The sequence below is a fragment of the Oenanthe melanoleuca genome, chromosome 20 (assembly GCF_029582105.1).
Source record: "Oenanthe melanoleuca isolate GR-GAL-2019-014 chromosome 20, OMel1.0, whole genome shotgun sequence".
NCBI classification, from domain to species: domain Eukaryota; kingdom Metazoa; phylum Chordata; class Aves; order Passeriformes; family Muscicapidae; genus Oenanthe; species Oenanthe melanoleuca.
The window spans coordinates 4082004-4094023 of record NC_079353.1 but is presented as its reverse complement, the minus strand read 5'-3'; the positions used below and the strand labels follow the sequence as shown (position 1 = coordinate 4094023).

The window sequence follows — 12020 nt, the reverse complement described above, 5'->3', positions numbered from 1 at the left end:
CAGGTGAGGAGCTCCCACAGCAGGACACCCTGCAGGCTGCTGGCACTGCACTGGCAGGAGCGTGTCTGGGGGTGAGCAGATGGGGCACCACTGAAAGCTGCTGCTCTCTTTCTTTGTGGGCTGTGCTGGGCCCTGGAATGAGCCCCAAGGTCTGAGTAACACAACTAGGGAGGAATCCTTCCATTCCCCTCTCCAGAAGGTGCAGAATGAACAGACACAAAGCAATGAGCTGGCTCTGCTGAAGCTCTCCAGTGCCAATTGTGGAGTAGAGAATGGAGTAAGTTGTAAAACAGTGGCTGACAGCACCTGAGCTCTGCCACTGCAGTTATTATTTATTTCTCCTTATCTCATGTCATGATACTGGCATGCTTCTTTCCATTTTCCTGGGTGTTCTCTATGGAAAATGTCCAGTGCCAGGAGCAGCTGTGCTGAGCTGGGCAAGGTCCCAGCCAGCTCAGGTTGTCCTGCCCTAAAGGCCATGTGTGTGACCACTGCCTCCCACCTGGCTCCAGAGGGTGTAAGCCTCCATCTCTCTTTTATTACTTTCTCCCATTCATTGATAATCAAGCTTGAAGAATATTATTTTTCAATTATTCAGGTTTAGAGGGTGCCTTCTTCCCTTTCTAAAAAACCCCACGTCCTTAAAGACAACAGTAACACAGAAACCCCAAACCAAAACGAAAAGATAACACACCAAATATTTCTGAAGAGATTTCTGTATCACTCTGCACACCAAATATTCCTGAACAGATTTCTGTATCACTCTGCTCTAAAACATCATCTGACCAGCTACCCAAAGGCACCTCCTGTTTGTTTTATTAATTACTGACTTCAAGATAAAAGCTGGGAGACCCCACACATGGCCAGGATCCCACTATGCCATTTGCTTTATAGACTCAGCTCAGGAAAATGGTGATCTCCATCTCAGAGATTATTTGCAGTCTAAGAAAAGATCAAGAAGAAGACAAGTGCACAACTGAACCAGTGTCAGTCAGTAAGGAAGAACAAAACAATTCACATTTAGTTTGCAGGTTGTTTTTATTCAAAGACATTTATTTCTGTCACATCCTGACAGAACTAATAGTAATTCATCACATGTACACCTGGAAAGGAGCAGCATGTCTGATACCTGACAGACATCCATCACTTTGCCACAGGTTATACACAAGTCCTCAGCAGAGAGGACTACAATAGAGAATATATCTCCCATCTGAATTTGAGGAAATAGTTATGAGCAGTATTCCCCTCCTTCTATAAGCTTTGATCAAGGAGACTCAAGAAATATGTTCCACCACGCTTTGATTTCACTTGAGGGCTTTTTGTTATTTAAATAGTGAATAAAGATGACAGGCAAACATTCTAATTAGCACAAATATCTTGTTTCCTGAAACTTCAGGCAATTTTTAAACATCTCTTGCTCAGCATTATTACAAAACTATCCATTCCCATCTTTTGTCTGACACAGAGGCACTTTTCCCTTCCATGTGTGGAAGGAAACAAGGCAATCCCACCTGCACTGGGAGTGGAGGGGCAGCGGGACCATGGATGCTCTCACATTCCAGAGGGTCACTGGACTCTGCTGGGCTAAGGCACATCTGCTGGGAGTCACTCAAACCCATTTGCAAAGCTCAAGGGTCAAAGCATATTTCATTTCACTTGGTGGCTCCCTCCAACGCCAAGTCCCCCACCTGTTGGAAAATCCATCAGAGCTCTTACTAAACCTCACGTGTTTTGGTTCTCTGTCAAAACCTTGATATTCCCTTCTCCTTTATAGATGCTACAATCACCAGCACAGAGCACAAACAACCTCTGTGGATCAGCAGGAATTTATGACAAAAAGTTTCTTATATTTGGCTATGAATACACCAAAATTAATCATGACAAACTTTATTAATGCACAGAAGCCATCACTGCTGGACTGCCCTCAGCTGAAGTGTGAGGTGACAGAATCCTCACAGCATTGAGAGCTTGTGATAATTGAAGTCTGAAAATATTTCACAGAACAGCTGAAATACCAATTTATATTTAAAGAATATATTGAATTACCACAGATCACACAAAAAGGGGGACTAGAGCTTATGTATTTTGTTGCTGAACTTTCAGCTCAGCATTTTACAGAAGGCCATCTAGTTTTAACCTAGATAAGTTGGAAAGATTATTCAACTAATGTCTTCTCTGGAAGACTGCAGCTCTGGTGCTAATAAGGGAATTTAATTAGATGGACAAGCCTTGACAGCAATCCGTTTCCAATACACTTAGTATTGCAATAGGTCTGGGAGTTCCATGATTTGTAGAAATCCACTACTCAAGTTAATGTGGAAAAATATCTGAAAGTTTTGACTAACCAAGATCCAGGCTCCTGTTTTTCTGACTTTATTTGTGGCACACATCACATTACACCAACAGATGAAACCCCTGCTCCAAATGCACGTGCTGTAAAGTTTGAGCAGAAGTGATTTTGAGGTAAATCTCACTAATTCCCTGGGAATCAGCTGAGGACAGCAGCCCATCCAGCAGTGCTTCCACACACCCACTTTTCACCTCCCTGCAGCAGCACCCAAAGCCCCAGGACAGAGCAGAGCTGCTGAGCACAGGGCTTGGTACAACCCCAAAACAGGATCTCTTTTAGGGTGTCTCAATAAGAAAGATGTGCACACAAGAAAAGGCACAGAATTAAAAAATGCACAAAGCCACTACTGTCTAAAACTGTGGAGGGAACCAGCCTGCCAACAGGCTGATGGAACACCTGAGATAAAGTAGCACAATCAATAACAATGCTGCACCTTTAAAACCAGCAAGTACAACGTGATAAATTCATATCTCAGTGAAGTAGTGTAATAAAAATCTGCAACTACAATAAGCTAATTTAATGCTACTTCATCAAGCACTTGCATTTCCAACCACCGTTGTTCAGGGCAGAATGAAGCCTGTGTAAAAATATGCCATGAGTCAATATGGCATTCTGCTGAGGAGAAAAGACCCACATCATTAAAATCTTAAATAAGCTTTCATTAAAGGAAATACATGAAATTAGCTCTTTCAAAAGAATTTAATTAGTCAACACATGCAGGTTGAACTCACAATCTGCCATTGTGGTTTTTTAAGCCGTTCATTTTCTTAAAGCTTTGTCAGAAGGGTATTTTTTTATTGTTATTACTTTTATATTATGGTGGGAAAGCACAGTTCCTTCACAAAAAGGACAAAGTATCCCTTGCAAACAGCAAGACACATTTTCATTGCTGCTCTGTATAGAGGGCTGCCTTGTTAAGGCAATTTCAATCATTTTATGCATCTTCATTAAGTCAGAGATACGGTTCAGCTTTTCACAGAGGAAAAACCTCAGCAGCTGCAGAGAAAAGGAGGGACAACAGATTCTTAAACAGAAAAGAGAAATTACCAGTTATCCAGCTTGAAATGAAGCCTCTGGGAAGCCCCATCTGCAGTCTCAGTCATTACAAATCACAATAATTACGTGAGCTCTCAGCCCATATATAAAATTTCAATACCTATGAAGAGCTGCAATGCTGCAACGTCCACAACACAGAAACATTGCCAGCTCATTTTGCCAGGCTTCAGGCTACTTGTAACACTGAGAGAAGATGAATCAATAAAATGTTATCAGTAAAACAGTTTGATTCCTGCACAGTTAAGCACAAGGCCACTTCTATATTTCAATCCCCTCAGGTCAATATAATTTTACACAGTTACCCAATTCTCAGCAGTGAAATGATACTGGTAGATGTTTCAGATATTCTAAAGCACTTATTTCTACATGGGGGAAAAGAAAAAAAGGATCCAAAAAAAAAGAATCTCTTGTTTCCTGTCTGGTTCAAAGTTGAGTTTTCAGACCAGTCTTAAATGCAACTCTTTACCCCAGCTCCAGCACATTAAGTCCCTCTGAAAAGCTTCCTCAGCCAAATCCTGGATGTCCTATTCACTCAGGCATTTGGGAAGAAAAAGAAGTCAAATCTGGATTTGGCCTTTCAATTGAACCAAATCTGAGACATGAAATAAGATGCAATTTCTGCCTACTCAAGAAAATCAGCCCTTTTAAGAAAATTCAACTATTCACCAATAAATTCTGCTAGGTTAGTCACCACAAGGGCTGAAGAAACTCTAAAATGCTGCTGACAAAGACTAACTGCACAGTTAATACAACATTTTGCCTCATACCCAGATAATTCTTCATGCACACTCCTAACTTCCAGCTTCCCACTTGGGTCTGCAACAAAATAATGCCTCAGGTTAATCACATATCTCCAGAGAGCTGCTTTTTTTTTTTTGCATAAATAAGAGCAACAAGTGTGCTTCCAAACCCAAGGAAGAAATAATCACATCTAATAAACTACAGTGCTCTAGAGAAAGGGAATTCTCACAAGGAATTTCTTTTTAGATACAAGTCCACCTTCCTTGACTTAACTTGACAACACCCTAATGGAACAGAATAAACCTGTTACTGGACCAGCCATGGGCACTGTGAAGTCAAGGGCAACTGATTTCAGCTGGACAGGACCTTAGTCCCAAAAAACAAAAAAAAAAACAACTCAGTTTTATTTAATTTCACTACCAATTTCATCTCATTTCTTTGCTTCATTAACTCCTGCACTACAGACAACACCAGTGCACTCAAAGGCAAAAAATACTTGTTTGGGATTTTCTTATTGCAATGAAGACTGTTGATCGCCATGTTCAGTTCTCAGCAGAAGTAATGAACATTTTAATAACAAGAAGATCCACAAAGCATCATCTTCTCTCCTGTCACAGCTCTTTTAAAAGGCTTACTTAATCTTCAATGCTTAAAGGATGGTGGAAATAGCTGAGGAACAAAGTTCTCTGGTTTATATGGTGCAATTCCCTTGCCACTTATGTCTTATTGGGAAATTACATGGATTTCCCAAATACTGGCACTAAATTTTTTACTAGTTTAAAAATTAGCAGAAAAGGCCCAATTGCTAAGAAATAAAGCACACAAATTTATGGAAAGACAAAGCTGCACTAACCCATTAATTTTTATATTTTGTTATATCACCAAAACTGTTCTCATTACGTTCTTCTGAACACGTTTCCTAATTGCAAAATTCTCAGCCAGTAAAACTTAAGTGATCTCCATACTCTGCTTTCCTCCTAAATAATGAGCCAAGCACCACAGACACACAGGGGGAAGAAGCCTGTCTATTTTACTAGAGGACAGAGATCATGAAAATCCAACTGCATCAATCCTTCTTTTATTATTCTTTCAAACTTCCCAAATCAAATAACTTTCTTGAGCTTGGCTAGAGCCTTCTGAATAGAAATTCCACTGGGGAAAGAGGTTTTAGATTAACAGCACAATACATTCAGAAATCAATAGATAAACCCTCTGTGCAGCAGCTCTACCAGAGTCCATGAGACTGAACTAGGGCTCAGAAAATTGAACAAACCACTCAGAAACAAATTTCCTGATTTGCCCACTTTTGTTTTTGCAGTGAAACCAGCAACATGAACTTCACCTCTCTATCACACCCAGAGAATTGTTGCCTGATGTTCTGAATCAAGAATACTTTTTATTTGCAAAAATATATTCATCTTTGTATCAAAACCAGAAGGTTTTGTTTGGTGGTGCTTTTCTTTTTATTTCTAAACTACAGAGATAAAGCTGAAAGGCAATAATGCAACTCCAAGATAACCACATGTGGGGTGCCTATTATTATATAATGCAAGCCCCTTAAGGATATAAAACAATGTGTCTGGAAGCCAGGTGAGGGAGAAGGGACAGAGTGAAGCTTCTAAATTTATGGTGAAAATTCTTTAAGCCTGGTCTCAACTTCAGCCCAACACCTGCCTTGGACAGGATCAGCTTAGATTCTTCTCTATGCTGGAAGCAGGATGACTTTTACTTGATCTGTTTGACCTTTTCTCTCCTCATTAACAGTTGTTTTCTCCCTTAGCCAGAGTCCCTGTTGCAATCAGGAGGATTGGAGGGGAAAGGGTGAATCAGAGCAAGAGCAGGACTTGGCCAAAGACAGCTGGACCAGTTTCACTGCGAGCTGCAGTCCTGGAGCCCCGAGCAGGGCAGAGCAGAGCTGGCTGTGCTCTGGAAATGCACAGAGCCAGGAGCTGCCAGAGAACAGCAAGCACACTTCTGCCTCTGCCCATGTGCCTCTAGAGCAGCCAGAGGCATCCCAGCCCTGCAGGATGGGGACAGGCACAGCTCACCACAAAGGGCATCTCCCCACTGCTCCCCCTTGGTTCAACTGCTCAGGTCAGATGAGAAATGCACCTGTACTGAGACACAAAGGGAAATGCACTTCCCCAAATTTTGCTAAGCTGGAACAGCTCTGATGGCACAAGCCCCTGCCTCATTGGTGCTCCTGTTGTTTTATACTCATTAAATCCTGCATTTGTTATTTATTATCCTGCATTTCTGTAAGGCACATCTAAAGAAACATTGCCACAACAAACACACACAGTGCAGTTTTCATACTAACCTGATCCCCATGATGAGCCCCACTTCAGTGCACCTCAGCAGGACAATCAAAATATTTCCACCCTGCTGCCGTGAGCCTCACAAGAGCCAAACCCAAAAATCCTCTGCAGCAAAGCAGAGGAGCTTTACACACAGCCAGACCTCTCAGATGCCATGGGCTAGGATACCATGTTATAAGGCTGTAAAACTATGGCCTGTGGCTCCAGTCCAGCCTGCAGAGTAATTTAATCTAACTCACAAAGAAATCAGGAAAATGGCCTCTGCTGTGCTGAATCAGCAGTGCTGGAAGCCGTGCCACCCTCTATCAGCTCGTAAGAGAGAGCTTTGTCCACGGTGCCAACTCTGTGTAGAGCAGCTATTGGGCAGAAGAAAGGACCAGCAGGAATATTATGTGCCAGATTTTCAGTAGATGTAAGTCAGAATACTTCCAATGACTTAAGGAGCTGCACCGCTTTACATCATTTCAGGATTATCAGGATTTACACCCACTGGAAGTTTCGCTTCTCTTTTTTTGTCTTTTAATTAAAAGAATGGTGTAGACTTGGCAGCAGCACGAGCCTTCAAGAGAGTAAGATTTGGGAAGGATCCTGACAAAGTTTTAGGCTCAGGGAATGGCAATAAGCCATTTTTAGTTTAAAAAGATACAGTGGCCAAATTGAAATTCACAGGATGTACATAAATTCTGATCTATACATGAGCAATATACATAATCATATATTTTCACTCGTTACACTGGAGCTCCCTAAATATAACAATGGCAAAAGAACAGCAATAAATGAAAACTTTGTTCATTCAATCTGGTTGTACATCACAAAAAACTATCAGCACAGATGTTATTCCTATTTATGAGTCACAACCAGCGCCAAAACAAATGCCATGTATTACTTAATTTTTTCTCCTAACTGCAAGTGCCAAAAAAATGACTGCTACTGGGACTAGAAAAAAACACACAAGTGGAAAAAACAGAGGGTACTGCTCCTGGGGAAACAAGCCAACTAGGCAAAGTTTGGTTTGCTCTGATTTCCAAATAAACTCAGAACGAGCACAACATGTCTTGTGACCTCAGAGAACTTTCTGTTACTCATCTACTCACCTCTCCAGATCCACCACAAACTTTAAGAACCCTGCATAAAACCACTCTCAGAAGTGTGCACACATCTCACTGGTTACCTGCAGATGACCAGGATGGGAGAGAACAGGAGGGAAGTGGGGATCTGGTGCCTGAGATCCTGAAATGGGGAACAGATTGATGCTTTAAGACCAAGAGTGAGCAGGACCTGCAGTATGGCCACGGGCAGAACTACACACAGCTGCTCTTCAAGCTCTTTCTGTGGCACAGTGACCCACTCCCAGCCCAGCTGAGCTTTCAGAAACACTTAAAAATAGGCTTAGAAATAAACAGGCCACTGTTACCAGTGCAGTTCAGCTGATGTGTTACACAGGAACTTAAAAATAAACTGTTCCAAAAGCCACTGCAGGGAAGGAAAACTTAAGGCAGAATGCCTCTGGACTGGAGGAATGCAGCCTCATTCCATCACATCTTTTTCACCACTCACCTCTGAACAGGTCAGTTTAAAATCTCCTTCTTCCAACAAGTCCAATTTAAATGTTCTTCAAAGGCTTCTGCAATTTTAGGAGTATTAAATTTTATACCTCCTAAGCTATTTATTAGCTGAGGAAGTGCTTAATTGACATTCACCAGATATGAACTTTTTTTAACATGTGTTACAGATTTTGATATATAACCCTGAGGTTTCTTCTTTACTTTTTGTTGCTGGATTTGTTGGTTTGGTTGATTTCTTTGTTTTTGCTTTTTCAGGACAATTCTCCTAAGAACAGGTTTCTCAGTGTGTGGATTCCCTACAAATTTCTCCTGGAAGTGCAGACAGATAAACTGCAATAAAAGACTGCTCACAAGGGACCCCAATGCAGATGAAAGGTCAAAAAACCACTTAGACTGTTAATAAACTGTAGCAGAAATATTGTCTTTGCTTTAGGTCTCCATAATTTGCACCACTTCTGGTGTTATCCAGAACCCTGGCCCAGCAGTTCTGTGGCGTCCCCAGGGCTCCAGGTACCCACAGCTCTGCTTCCCACTCACACTTATTTTAATTTTCTATTTTTTTTCCCCAGAACAGCCTCACTCCACAGATGTCAGCCTCTCCCTCTTACAGGTGCATTGCCAAAGGACACAACTGCTGCATTTACAGAACTTTGCTTCATCATCACATCTTCCAGGCAATGAAACTTGCTCTATTATTGGTATTATTAATATCACAGGTAAATACAGGTAAAACTGGCTGTGCCACCATTGCTTGGTTCTGCTGCTCTTTAACAGGCCAGTGTTTAACAACCTCTTTGGTGAAGAAATTTTTATACTGCCCACCCTAAATCTCCTCACTTCTTTTCAGGAGGTCTCAAAACCACCTGGAGTAGTTTGCTTGCTAGCAGGTAATAGCAAGCAGCCTTTTAACTTTGAATTTCTCTTATATCTGAGACTCCAGGCAAACAAAAAAAAAAAAAAAAAAAAAAAAAAGAAAAATCTTTCAGTAAACTTTGCACAGAGATAATCAATCTCCTATTCAGTTATTTGAACAGGCATCTAGAGTTTAGTGTTCCAGAGATCACTGAACTTCTGATGAGGGTCTCTTCCTGCAGTTTGAAAAGAGGATGGGGAAATCTTTGGGTGCAATCCAAACATTTTGTAGTTGCAATCCTTGAATATTTCATCACTCCAAATCTCACTTTGACCTATAGTTTCTCCTTCATCTTATCAACCATACACATTTTTTCATCCTTAACCTGTCCCTTCTGACCACAGGCAAAGGAAAAATCCAAACAATATGAAAAATTGCTTTTTTTTGTAATGCCATTTATCTACATTGCTTTAGCCTCTACAGGGGATGAAAGGAAGCATTGAATCAATTGAAAAATGCTCAGAAGCCCATAAAAAGGTAAGTAAGTGGAAGTTTACATTCAAAATAATTCAGGCACAAAATAAAAATATTTAAGGTTTATGGAGATGAGCAAAACAGTTGCCTTTGATGTGTAATTGTGTAAACCTGTTTAGAAGGGAGCAGAGCAATCAGCCAGCAACATCAGGCTCCTAAAGGACAAGCAGCAGGGTCTGAAACAATGACTTTTTCTGCTTCCCCAGGAAAGGATTTTCACTGGGAGCAAAATACTGGAAATTCTCTATCCCAGCTCTTCTTCCCCTCTAAATTGAGATGCTCCAGAAGATTTTAGCAGAGATCTCTTCCTCCAGCACAGGGAGCAGCAGGCACCTGCCTTTCTCCAGTTACCAAAACTCACAGGCGTGATGGGCAAAATTAAAGAGAGACACTAAACAGTAAAATATTTAAGTGTGTGATAGGCCTCCTAGAAAGCTCTATGAATAATACAGATCTATAGAAACAGGCAGTGCAACACCCAGCTGGTCTGTGGAGGGTGAACACCTTGCTTTTCCCACGTTCCAAGATGAGCTGGGAAATGGGAACACAGCAAGGGTGGAAATCCCCAGCCAGCAATGGAAACAGATTATACCAGAGTGCAAACTCCACATCCAGGTACAGCACTGCTTTAATTTAATTTAATCCTGTTCTTTCAGCTCACTTTGGGATTAGTTACAGCTCTGTCAAAAATGTATTTTAAGGAGCAGACCTCCAGCATGCTGAGGAAAGCCAACCTGAACATTTTGTCCTGTACCCTAGGTCCAGCAGTTGAGTTGGGGCATTTAAACATCCCAGTGTGCAGAGAATTCCAGCAGTCCTTCCCCTCCAACAGCAACAGCCTTTTATTGGCATTCCATGAACCTAGCCTAGGCTTTTAACCTGAAATGTCTCTAGCTGGTGAAAATTCAAAGGTCCCAATGTTTGTAATTCTCAAAAAAGTCAGGAACAATACTGACAACTGAAGACATTTGGAGTTGTGTTTCCACAGATGCCAAAGGACAACATCAAGCCATTAAAGGCTCTGTTCACCAAGCCACCATTCCAGTTTTAGTTACTGAAATAACTTTACCCAGAGCATGTTTTAATGGTGCATGGTCAGAGCAGAAGGCTCTATCACATGGGCCCTGCCACAGCCTGTTTGAACTGGGTTTGTTCAATCCTTTATTAACAGAACAGATAAAGGAATGCAGCATATGCTTGTTACATCTGCAAACCATACACAAGCAGGATGCAACTGCAGCACTGTTGGATGTCAGATCAGAATTCAAAACAACTCAAACCAGTCAGATAAGGCTGATGATAAAACAAAAACAAGATGCAATTCAACAGAAGAGGAGCAAGATAACACGATTCAGCAGGATTAATCAACTACACATATAGAAAATGACTGGGTAGGTAGCAGTTCATCAAAAAACGATGTGGGAGGTTATACTGGATCACAAGCTGAACATGAGTCAACAGTATCATACTGCTAAGAAAAAAAGCAATCATCACATTAGATAAATCAAGTGGAGTATTGCCTGCAAAACAGGCAAAGTAATATTGCCTGTCTGCTCAGCACTGTGAGACTTGGCTGGCAGCATCACATCAACCTGGAGCATCCTGCTAGTAACAGAGACAAGGGCTCAGGGGAGGGAGCCAAGCACCACACACAAAAGGCAACAAATGAGAGGTTCAGCCTAGAGAAGCTGAAAAAAATATTTTCGATTGTATTGGGGGGAAAAAAAAAAACCCAGCAACCGTTCTGTGTGTCCATGATAAACAGGTTTAAGTTGCATCAAGAGAGTTCCACTTACACTCAGAAGGAAAGGGAAGCAATGTAATATACTGGCTGTGGTGCCCACCAATGGATCTCCCAGCCCCCAGCAGGGACAAACCTGTTCCAAGGGAGCTGCTCGTGCCCTGGGGCAGGAGTGTGCACGAGAAATCCTCCTGAGCTTCTCCAGCCCGGGATCTGAGCCCAGGAAACACCAACCCACAGGTGACTCCACAAACAGCTCCTGAAATCAGTGACACTCACTGATAGAACTGTGGCATTTATACAGAGTTATCTGTTGATCCCCACTGCCTGTATCAGGAACAAACAGGTTATTAAATTTCATACTTTAAACTAGTCCTGACTTGCACTTCATCACCTATAGCAATTTCTTTATTTTCCACCCTCTTCCCAAGCTTGCATGTTTTTCTTTCCCATACCAATAATTCCAATATGCTCTTCTTGCTTCGTGGTGAAGTAACAGGCATGTGTTTCACTGACCTGCCTTTTATGATTCTCTAGACATGAACTGACAGAGAGTTGATAGATACATAGCTCTGTATGGAAAAATTCTTCTAATCTTGACTATTTATCTTTGGATAATTGCTACATTCATAATTATTTTAAAGAATTTCGTTTAATAAGGATTGGTATTACTATGAGACAAACTCATTGTAACAAAATTTTAAGACTAAAAGTAATTTTTCTGACTAACCTCTGAACTGCTAGGAAATTGTGATTTATAATAGGCATAGTAATAGCCTTTAATGACTGCAGTGCTTCTGGGTATCAATGAAAACAGACTGGCTCATTTCAAAGCAGAAAGGACATCTATTTCACTTTCTTC

The 12020-nt window shown here is 41.3% G+C and overlaps 1 protein-coding gene across 1 annotated transcript in view; it reads right to left on the bottom strand.

Moving 5' to 3' along the window:
* Positions 1-12020, bottom strand: part of CDH4 (cadherin 4) — a 414536-nt gene that overhangs the window by 392657 nt on the left and 9859 nt on the right.